This window comes from Choloepus didactylus, chromosome X (assembly GCF_015220235.1).
Source record: "Choloepus didactylus isolate mChoDid1 chromosome X, mChoDid1.pri, whole genome shotgun sequence".
NCBI classification, from domain to species: Eukaryota; Metazoa; Chordata; class Mammalia; order Pilosa; family Megalonychidae; genus Choloepus; species Choloepus didactylus.
The window spans coordinates 3,654,234-3,666,535 of NC_051334.1; the positions used below are offsets into that span (position 1 = coordinate 3,654,234).

General features: G+C 37.3%; 1 pseudogene; it reads right to left on the bottom strand.

Annotated features, from left to right (window-relative positions):
- Positions 1-8,692: 8,692 nt before the first annotated feature.
- On the bottom strand, positions 8,693-11,873 carry LOC119523066 (annotated as a pseudogene).
- Between the last annotated feature and the right edge of the window lie 429 nt (positions 11,874-12,302).

The following is a 12,302-nucleotide window of genomic DNA, read 5'->3' on the forward strand; positions in this document are numbered from 1 at the left end:
AGATCAATTTCAGCACACTCATCAAACTGGTAGGAAGTTCTGAGAATAATAAATGGGCAAAGCACATTAGACTTGAGTAAAAGAAGGTAGAGGAAAAATAGAAACATTACAATTACAAACAGCAGCCGTTGCATACTAATATCCCACAAATAATTCAAATGTCACAAACAATGTTCTCTAATTACGATGCAGTAAAACTAAACATCATTAACAAACAGAACAAAAAATGAGCTTTCACCTGAAACAAGCAAACAAACAAAAAAACTAAAAACCAGCAACAACAAAAAACCACTAACTTATTAAACAACTCCAGAATGAATTACAAATGATCAAAATGCTTTGGGGTTATAGAAAAGAAGGCAGAAAAAAAGAGGTGTTATTAATTTGAGGGATAATATTCAGCAAAAGGAAAAAGGGAGCTCTTCTAATCCCTTCCCCACTATTTCCAGTCTTTTCCATCTTTGCTTTGGTTGCATTTGTATGGCTTTAGCTTTGATTACGATGTTACCATGCAGGGTCTGACATCACTTGACTTGAACTTGAAGATATATTTTTGTGGATATAAAGTAATCAGGTCATGTAGACTAGCTACAACCTTAAAAATATATACAAAAACTGATATAATAAAACCATGATACTTTTTCATCTATGTGCAAATATTTTGTCATCAAAGACTAATTCAGATTTAATCTAAACAGATTGAATGAGTACAAAGTGCATCTAATGATCTAAATTTTTTCTATTAGCAATCACTTAATAAGAGGGCTAAATTTCCTAACATTCAAAGAGTTTGTATTAATCAGTACGCAAAACAATTACAGCCAATAACAGTACTTGGGAAGAATAGATAATTTTCCAGAAAGGAAATATAACACAAGTGTTCAAAAGAATTCAAAGTGAAAAAGAAAGACTCTACATCATGTGAAATCCATACCCACAATAATACATCCAAATAACACAGGAAACACCTTTATATAACACAATCTACAAGACATGGAAGACAACACAGATAGGAAGGCACTAATAAGAAATCTCAGTTCAAGGCAGATCAAATGAATACAACATAAATAAAGATACAGAAGACATAAATGACAAACCCATAAGTACACATCTCATGGATATACACTGAACTTTAAACCATGTTAAAGGAGAGTAGACAGAACCTAATCATATCTGCTAACAAAGAAAATATTGCCAAATTCCATAAAGTAGAAATAGAAAGAAATACTTTGTGACTATAATGTAACAGTAGTAAATATTATTAACAAAATGAAAGCGGGGCCCTCTCTTGAAATAAGCAAACAAACCAACAAAATCCTACTGGATTATTAACTTATTCCTAGAGGAAAGTGAAACACAGATAGAAATTAAAGCATTTCTAAAAAGTAATAATGAAAATACCACATCAGGCTCTGTGGGATATACTTAGAGCAGTGATCAGAAAAATATACATATAGCCTTAAGCCTGCTTATCAATAAAAGCAAAATATTGAAAACAGTTGAACTAAATTCCCAACTCAAATAGGTGAAAACACTAAAATAAGTGAAAGAAAGAATTTTTTTTAAAAGTGCCTTCCAATTTGCTCTCCACTGTATACATACAAATACCACATGCATACTATACACACACACACCAAAAAAACCCAACAGAAAACAAAAACCAAGAATCAAAACTGAAAATGCACTGTAATTGCACAAATATTGTATATTTTAACCAAAAGAATAAATCCCAGGAGAAAGTCCAAAATGCAAAATCAAATCTCTCAGGATTAGTGAGAAAGAGATTTTAAAAATAGACAATGAACAAATCAAAATATGCTTAGCTAAAAGTACACAAACCATTAGCTTACTTGTTAAAGAAATAAAGCAAAGGGTACAAATATGCAAAATATGAAAGGACAGAATTTAGCACTGAAGATGTATGCTATAGTTAGATTATTCTGAAGACTTCTCCACAAATTTGATAATATAGATGATGTGAAATATTTCCTAGGGAAATACATTTTACCTCAGTTGACACCATTGTAGACAGAAATCTTCAAACAACAAATTTCAGCACAAGTTATGGAGAAATTTATCAACGTGTCTGCATATGCCACAAAAGAAGCACGAGCTGAGAGGTTCTCACAGGGGAATTCGATGGAAACTTCAAACATCAAGTAGCCTCAGGGCTCCATAAATGGTTCCATAATACTGAAAATAAAGCAAACCTCCAATTTGTTTCCCCCCACACAAAAAACATCAATATTTCAACTGATGAAGATAATATAGAAAAAGAGAAAGCAGACCAACATTGCTTATTAATATCAATGTACAGGCATTGAATAAAATATTAACAAAGGGCTCAAATGCAGAGATAAATCTCAAAAATATTATGCCTCGTGAAAGAAGAAAAAAATGCACATATACTATGTGCAAATTTTATGAATTTGTAGAATAATCTATAGTGATAGAAATTATATCACCAGTTGCTTCTTGGCAGAGTTAGGGGAAATTCACTGGGAAGGAACATGAGAGAATTTTCTGGGTGATGGGAATATTTATGTCTTTATATGCATTCACCAAAACTGATTAAGCAATATACTAAAGCAAATGTAAGATCATGCATTTTGATGTATGTAGATTAGGACTTATTGGAAAAAATCTAGCATTGCATCCCTAACATCAAGCAACAGAATTAAACAGGGATATTTAGCTTCATCTTCCCCTCAAACCTACTTTTTAAATGAAAAAAGTAATTCTTAAGGAAAAAGTCCATTTGAATGAAAAGAAATAAAAGAAACATTAGAACAGGTCACCAAGAAATAGCACCAAGCCGAAGAAGAGAGGAGAACTGAAAATAAATTAACAGAATCCTACAGACCTTGACATTTGGAAGAGTCTTTGCTTAGCCGCAAAGTTTGAATGATGTAGGAATACATTTCCATTAATATGAATCCAATTAAAATTTTAAAATGAATAGCATTTACATAATATTTCAATACCTTTTTATTGGGTTAAAACTTTTGGAATTCAACCAACACAGCGCAAAAGACTTAATTACATTATGCGATCTTGAAAATGTAAAAGGAGTATTATAAAAATAAAAATTGGGAGGAAGCAGGTTACTAATTTTATCACAGCTTAAGAAAGAGTCATCAGAAACTGCTACTTACGGATACAAAAACACAAGATTACTTGTTAAGATTGAAACGTTAATAACCAGGAAAATATTTTGAATGTTTGATTAGATTTGTCATTGGAGCATGGAGTACATTTTTGAATTGTTTTAATAAGAGCATTTTGATGAATTTCCTTATGTATTTCAATAATATATATCTCCCAATTAGAAACCACCTGGAGTATAGATAAATTACACATTTACATGTGTAATTCTCTTAACCTGTATTTTTCATGTATAACTTTCAACATCTGTAATTGAGACTCTTTTGCTGAGAATGCATACTAGTGCAGAGATTAAAAATGCTGACTGTGCAAAGGTAAACGTCTTCTTAGTTAAGTGGCAGTGGGCAGGTTATTTAACATTACTAAGCTCCAGTTTCTTAGCTGGTCAAATCTTGATACTATCTCTTCTGTCCAAAGGCAGTTGTGGCGTTCAAAGGATGTAATTCATGCAGAGTCATCAGCTGAGTGCTTTTGGTTAAATATAATTTAAAAAGAAAATCTCCCAACCCAGGAAACTTCTCCAGCAAGGTGGAAGAGAAATAAAATCAATTTTATCATTGAGTAAGCATTAAACCAGAACAAGATGCACCACAAAAAAAAAAAAAAAAGGAGATTGCAAGAACAAAGAGATCTCGCCCTTTTTAGTGGCTAAGTAGATACAATCCACCACATACACATTCTCAAGATATTTCAGAGGAAGTTTTATAGTTTGGATCCAGGAGTCCCCTGGAAGTTACACTAATCGCTTCCCAGGAAGCTGGGAGTTTGGGGCTGTGATGTTTTCCTTGATCACGTCTCAAAAGGACAGAGAGAGCATTTACAAATATAGGTTTTCTAAAGTAAATACTAAGAGATGGAGGAATGAGGAAGTCACTCCCCTTGTGTTCAGCTGGGAGAATTAAGCATTTTGTTTTTATTTTTTATTTGTTTTTGTCCTTGCAGTGCCTAGTATAAATTGAGCACAATGGCTGGCTAGTTGTATTGGCATCAGTAGGAAAGCATTGACTAGAAGAGGAGAGTAACTCATAAGATAGTAACACTTTAGTTTCTAGGTTGGAGTGTAAACTCTCAAAAGAAATATGACTCTTTCAGGGCAGGTGTAAGATCCAAAGCATATCTGTAGAGATGGTGCAATGGACAGACATTTATAAAAGCTATGCCAACATATTAAGAATATTTTACAGCACTAGTTCTCAAACTGCCCTGTATCTCTTCACACTCTTAAAAACCTTTTGAGGACTCTGAGTTTTGTTTACATAGATTTTATCCATCCATATGTGCCATTGGAGAAATTAAAGTTGAGACTAAAAATGTACTTATTCATTTATTTAAAAACCACAAATTGACAGATAACAAATGCTAATGAAAATGACTATATTTTGTGTCTTAGTTTGCCAGAGATGTTATAACAAATACCACACGATGGGTTGGCTTAAACAACAGGAATTTTTTGGCTCATGGTTTTGCTTCTTTCCAGGGTCAGTAGAGCTCTGGTGCTGGCTTGTCACAAACCTCAGGGTTCCTTGGCTTGGTTCTACACCTCACGTCCCATGTAATGTCCTCTTCTTTCTCTTCTGGGTTCCAGCTAACTTCCAGCTTCTAGCTCCTCCCTGCAGCTTTCTCTCCTACTATGTCTGAATTTCTCCTTCTTATAAAGGACTCCAGTAATGTGGGTTAAGACCAACTTCATCTGGTTGGGCCAAACCTCAACTAAAACTAAAATCCTCAAGATGTCCTATTCATAATGGACACCCATTATGAACACCCACAGGAATGTACAGTAAGCTTAAGAACATATCTAAATCAGGGTACACAATTTAATATATCATGTTTTCTAAGACAAAAAAGAATACTGAAAAGAATACTATTGTTTTACATTTTTTCAAATCTTCTTCATGTTTGGCATCATAGAAGACATCTGGATTTACATATCTTCTTCTGTATACATCTCCTGAAATACATTATTTTGGTTGCCATATCAAGCAAATTTGGCCCCAAATATGTAATTTAAAAGGGCTGAGTATTTTAATAGCCTTTTCATGTAGTTATGGTTTGACAGGGCACCAAACCCCAAGTGCTGGTTTCTTAAATTCAGTTGCCATATGGAATCTGAAATCATTATCAATGAATTTCTTACTTGGCTGCTATAAATTCCATTGGTTTATCTTGTATTTTGAGGAAATCTTTTATCCATGAGTGCTGGTTTTGAGCTGTTATGTACCCCAGAAAAGGCCATGTTCTTTTAATCCATTCTTGTGGGGACAGACCTATTGTGGGTGGGACCTTTTGATTAGGTTATTTCAATTGAGATGTGACCCACCCAACTCAAGGTGGACCTTATTTCTTTATTGGAGTCCTTTACAAGAACAAAAGAAAAAAGCCAAGAGAGCTCAGAGAGAGGAACACCCAGAGAAACTTAGAGGAAACACTCCACAGGAGGTGAGAAAGCCACTGAAGCCAGGAGCTGAAAGCATTGAAATCTAGAAAAGAAGGACCAGCAGATACAGCCATGTTCTTTGCTGTCTGGCAGAGGAAAATGGATGCCAGCGGCCTTTCTTCAGAGAAGGTATCATCCAGTTGATGCTGTAATTTGGGCATTTTCATGGCCTTAAAACTGTAGATTTGTAAACTAATAAATTCCCATTATAAAAGCCAATCCACTTTGGTATATTGCATTCTAGCAGCTTTAGCAAACCGAAGCACTATGCATGTTTTTGTAATATCAGACATTATTCATTTAGAGAATATCTGTTCCCTAAGTTTTGAAATCTAGCAGATGTTGACAAATTTCATCAAACAATATTTTTAAAATTGTATGTGTTAATATTGCTATTGATCTGGTAGCAAACAGTCTTTATATATTGTGAAGCTGTCTAGTTCACAGTGTTGGATACAAATTTACCAAAATTCTATTTTTTCTCTCTCGAAAATAAAAATTTATCTTTGTCAACAAATAGTACTAGTTGTGTTCTTTGGAGTGACAGGCACACTTCATTTTTGAGAAAATGTCTGGCAAACATCCTAATCCAAAGAATCATAGTTTGTCTATCATCTGTTCATTCTAGCAAAAATGGTGTCCCGGCTTTAAAAAGATGTTTCCTCAAGGATAGAAATGAAGTAAAATTAATTCTGTTTCATGGAGGACATCTTTAAGAGAAACTAACTTTAATTTTTTTAAACTGTTAGTGCATTGCAGCAAAGAATGTAATAACTAATACAGCTTGGTGCCACTGCCATAATTTGTGATAAAGCACTACTTTTGCAGCATCAGGTAAATGTCAAACCAGTGAAAAAGACAAGTAATGTCTTAATATAATTGTGAAATTATTCTGACCTCACAGTACCCCTGAAAGAGTCTTGGGCACCCTCAGAGCTCCATGGACCTCATTGAGAACTGCAGTCCTACAGAAAAGTCTATTTATACCATGAAGTCCTTCTGCAAAAATGAATACAGGAAAAAAAAATGATTTAATGAAGATTTATGCACCACAGGAAAAAAATACATTACATTTTCTGGATTTGTCTCATTGAAAAATGTGTCCCATTCATCTAACAAATATTTATTCAAAGCCAAAATGTGCAGGAGGCCTGTCTTCTGGGGTTATTCAGCAGGTAAATTAGACACCGGAGAGAAACTGGGATTGCTGATGATGAGAAGGAGCTTTTCTCATTAAAGTTGGCCCTTAGTAGGAAAGCCCTGCAGTGCGTTTTTGCTGGAAGAGAATAAGCTTGTTATTTGGTGGAAATTTATATTTTGACATGTGCATGAAACTGTTCTATCACATTAAGCCATGGCCATATGTAGTTCTTAAAGACATTTTCATGAATCTCCTGGAGATTTTTAATCAGTGCATCAGTGCCCAGATTATGCTGTCAAATGCTCCTTCTTTGGGAGCTACCAGGAAACATCATGTCTTATTCAACTGAGGGCAATTATATCCGTAATTTCCTTCTATTTATGCAAGAAAGTCAGGACAGGACTCAGAGCCCAGTGGAGCTTGTTATTGGTGTGGTGTCACTACTGTTTATGCTACATTCATTTTGGGATGTGCTTACACAGTGATTCATATATACACTGGAAAAGAAATAGGTATCCTTGGGCTAAATTTCTAACATTCCCTTTCAAAGAAATGCTTCAAAATTGTTTAACAGAAAACATGTTTCCCAGGATACTTTCTTTTTCTTTCTCTCTCCTTTTTTTTTTTTCATTCATCCAACTTGAAGTACATATTCCAATGGCAAGGTGACCTCTGTTGCTTTTCCAGACGTCTAAAAACATTTCCATTACTGCTCAAAGAAGAGCATCTCTAAATTGGGTCCTCGGTCACAAAATGTCCCTCTGATTGTGACAGAGAGCTCAGCCCCCATGGATGTCCCTAGAATTGCAGCCAGGATCCTGGGACAGTGCAACAACCAGATGACATTTGTGCCCTAATGAAGCTTCTTGAGCTCCTGCATTTCTACTCAACTGAAAGTAATTTCAGTCTATGCAAAAGCAGATCATTAATGATGTTTCTTTAAAAAAATAAAAAATGTTTGCTCTGCATAAGACTATCTGGGAAGACTTTGCCTTACAACATGGTAGATTGTGGTCTTCAGGCAGTTTTCTTGACAGCATGATCCAGTGGAGACTCGGGAACCTCAATTTACCCCAGAGCATAAATTCTCCTAAATAGCAAGAGACATCAGGAAAGAGTCAATACTGTGGAAATGCACAAAGCCAGGCTTTGCATTAGATTTGGCCTGTAGTAAGAGCAAGGGACCAAAAGCAGGAAAAAAAATATGTAGAGACTCAGCAACAGTGAATGCAGTCACATATCATGTGCGCTACGTGTTTTCTCAAATATGGGATTTTTTTTTCTAGACACACATAAACCCATTGGGAAACTACTAACTAAAATAGCTATGTGCAGCACGCGCACCCACGGCAGCAACAAATGAGATACTTCAAGACAATGGTCTGCAGAAAGTTTTGCCATTTCTTGGTTAAACGTCTCCAGTTTTTCCAGCCATTCATGATTTATCTTTAATTAGTGGCCTCTTTGAGGGCTTTCCTTTCCTGTCACTGAACACTCTGACCTGCTGAATTCTGATAGCAGCTTAGATTCTCTAACTTTGGCTTGACCACAGAAAGATATTGGGTCTGGGACTCATATGAAACTCTGATATAACTTTTTCTTTTTGCTTATAATTATTTTTATTGAGTCACAACAAGTTATTGTAATTAGCCTGAACTTGAGGCAATCAGTTTAGGAAGCTGAATGTTAACACAGTTAAGGATTAAGTGCAAACAATACACATTCACAGCTTGATTATCAAGGCTACATCACAATTTATAAGGTGCCAGATTAGTGCTAATTGTCATTCAGCTTGAAATTTTTCTCCAGGGAGGGGGGAAAAAGGACCTCCTCCTTCCTGTAAGAATGAAAACATTTTCCTAAACCAGTCATTCATGAGGGTGACAGCTGCTTTTCCTTTAATCCCACTAATTAGAACACCTTCCTTTTATTGTCAATTCTGTACTGATTCAATCTCGACAAAGAAGATAGCCTGAAAATGTAGAACATTTCCACCTACTCCCATAAATTGCTCCCCTATGCAAATGTAACCATATCTGGTCTCCCTGGAAGAGGTGAACTGCATGATTGCTCGCAGTTTCATGGTCTGTAGCCCCATCGTTGGCATAGGCAGAAACCAAGACTGCTTCCTTCTTCATAAGGTTCACACACAGTGTCACATTTACTGCCTGCTTTAGCATTTGAAAAATGAAAATATAAATGCCATTCACTGGACAATTAAATCTACCAAGTTGAAGATCAGAAGATTCTTCCAAGTTGTTCAGAAGAAGATGAAGCACAATAGGTTGGTCTACGTTTCCAGGGACCAGATTAGACATTCTGGCTCTTGAGAAGGCAACTAGCATCTCTGGAGGCAGGGGATAGATGTGTACCGGAGTATGGTGACTGCAGGATTTGTCACTGGTACATCCATAGGAGTCATGCTACGGGACTCTCCTTGTTCAGAGTCACCACTGTTAAAGGTTTCATTGTCTCTTTCTGGGCTGCTCACCTGAGAAGAATCACTCCACCCTCTTGAATATGCCTGAGGACCACCAGATGTCCCTCCTCACTTGTAACATTGTGGAAATTATCCCTTTGGGAATAGGATGTTCCAGGATATTCTCTAGCTTGAAATTGCAGCTGACTATAATTTCCATTGGCAATTGAAGGAAGTCCTCTACAAACATCAAAACCTTTACAACCATCAGGAGACCAATAAGAGGTGGTTAGTAATCTCCCACCATGAGTATATCCTCTAACAGATCCCAGGTTATTGACAAAAGGCTGAGTGGATCTGGGAAATACATTCGTCTGTGATGGATAAAAGGCAAGGCTACCATTGCTTACTTCAATAGTTCCATCATGACCATAACTTGCTGCTGTCTCTTGAGGAAAAAACAGTTTGGTCTACATGTATAGCTGGCATTTGGCACGGGGGTGGATTTGTGTGCTTGCTGTAGTAAAACTTTGCTTGTACCAGGTGAATAAGGGGAGACTTTCATTTCTTGTTCTTTCCTTGGAGGCAGAGGTGCATTAATATTGAACACTGCCTGCATAGCTTGAAAGCGCACTCTGTTAATAGTTACTGAACTACTGCTTGCTGGGGATGACTGAAAGCTCTGTTCAGAGCCCTTGGACATGGGGGGATTTGGAGAAGCTGATGAAGACGGTTGCTTGCTTGGGGGAACGGATGCCTCAAGAGTCCCTGAGGTCATAAACTCTGTTTCAGATCCTGAGGAAGACTGATCAGCAATAACCAGGCAAGCTTTTGAGCTACAAGCAACTGCAGAAGAAATAACTATAATGGCTCTTGAAGAAAATCATTTTGACTGGGCAGATTTTGTTCTGTAGATGCTAGTGGGCTACCTGAAGCAGCTGAAGGTGGCTGTGATGATGAAATTGCTCTTGAAGGTTTGTCGGAATCCAGAACAGATTATTGCACAAAGTTACAAGTTCCTTGAATCTGAGTCATCAGATCCTGCAGTTTTTCTTTCCTCAATACTGGATCCTTTGGAAGGGTAGAGGAAGAACCTACAGGCTGATGTATGGGCTTAGGCACATCTTTGGGTTCTGTATTAAACTTCCTGGACAGAAGCTGGTCATTTGGTATGAGGTTTGCTATTTGTAGCTATTCCCCAGGACTTTGGAGAAATCTGGGACTGGGGAGTTAATGCATGTTTTTGACCCTCAACATTGTTTTCCCAGGATTTTGGAGTCTCTGGCTGTCTTGAATCCTGTTCTTCACAAATGGGAGGGGTCCATGACTTGGTGATGTCCTGTTCACTCTGCATAGAAGGTATCCAAGACTTTGGAGTTTTCTTCTTTGGATCCTGTTCTTTCTGGAGCTCAACTAGTCAAGGCTTTGGTGTCTCCTCCTTTTTCTGCTCTTCTTGAGTATATCCTGTTTTGGATTTAGAAGTTTCTTGCTTTCACTGACTAGAAGTTGTCTTGGCTTTGGAAGTCTCCTGCTGCTTCTGTTCTTCCTGAAGAGTGGACCTGCATTTTGGAATCTCGTGTTTCCTTTGTTCTAAGGAAACTGCAGGCTTTGCCACCTCCTGGTGCTTAATAGGACTTGAAGGATCCCTGTTTCTTCAGTAAGCATATCCCAACATTTGGGGAGATTTGGTTTTCTAGCTTAATCTGCTTCCCAAGATTGCTCTTCATCTTGTTTGTTTGAATAATCTACTTCTGTCACACAGCCTCTGTTAAGAAACTCTTGTGGCTGCATCTCTGGCTGTGTGCAAGTTCCATAAGGGACTTTGACTCTTTGACAAATTCAGCCTTCAATAACTGTTTCTTTCTTCTCTGATTTCATTAGCATTTCTTCCTCAAATATTTCTTTTCCCTTAACATTTTGGGGAACTGGGATACTTTCAAAATAGCCTAAGCTCAGTGATCTAGACAGTCAAAATTTCATGTGTTTGTATGTTGTTTCTACCACTGTTTTCTCACTTACTTCCAAAAGGTCCCAAAAGTACAAGGATAACTGCTCCATCGGTCCTCAACACTCAGACTTTCATTTCCTTCAGGGGAGGTCAGTTTTGAAGATTTAATAAGTTATTTAAGTTCTTTGGAAAGCAAATACACTGCACCATTCAAGCCCCCTTTGAAATCTTTCTGTACATGTTCTCAAATTCTGCAATACATTTGAACTTGAAGTATAGTTCAAAGCTTTTTCTTCTCAGCCTCAAGTTTTAGCATATGCTCCCTTCTCTGGGCCCTTGTCTGCAGTTTAAGTAGATCTTCACTCTGTCCAGAAAAGGTTTTCTGAAGCTCCTTGGCAAATTCCAAGTTATGTAGCACTTGTTCATATTTTTCAGCTGCTTCCAACTGATCTGGATTAAGTTGCTCTCCATTCTTCAGGAGATCCTTACAATCTTCCAATATGAGCTTCTTTTTCTCAATGTTTCTTATTTCACATTTAAGGCATATGAGTCCATTTTTCAATATAGGTCTTTTATACCTGGGAAGGAGAGGCAGCTGAATTGAGAGCAGATTGCAAGGGCTCATGGCCCATTGGCTTCCCACATGCTGATTGTGGTTCACCTGGGGCTTGGCTGACTTCATATTCCCTTTTCTCCCCTCCTTTGAATGGCCTGAAGGTGACTGGTAACCAAAAGGTGATGAAGACAGTTGCGACATTGAAATAGATGAGGCTTCCCAAGCCTCCGAGGCTGCAGACACAGCTGCTGCAGCCTAGACCCACCTTCAAAAACCAACTCAGCAGCACTCCCCCAGCCTGATGTAACTTTTATAGAAAAAGACCACACCTCAGATCCCAGCTGGGGATAGACTGACCAAAATCAAATGTGTCCACTGGCACTGCTTCCTTGTATCAGCTGAGATTTCTAACTGAGCAACTTCAGGGTCCTCTTTGTAACACTTCCTTTCTTGGGAATAATGAAAATGCTCTCTTCAGTTTGTGTCACTATGCAAAATAGAATTGTGAGCAACAGACTGAATCAGATAAAGAGAAAGAGAGTCCCCAAAAGAGAAGCTGCTCTAGAAAGAGAACCATCCAGTCCGTTCGTGAGAGCAAAGAGTGATATGCTTCAGAGAGTACAAGTCTTTGCATAA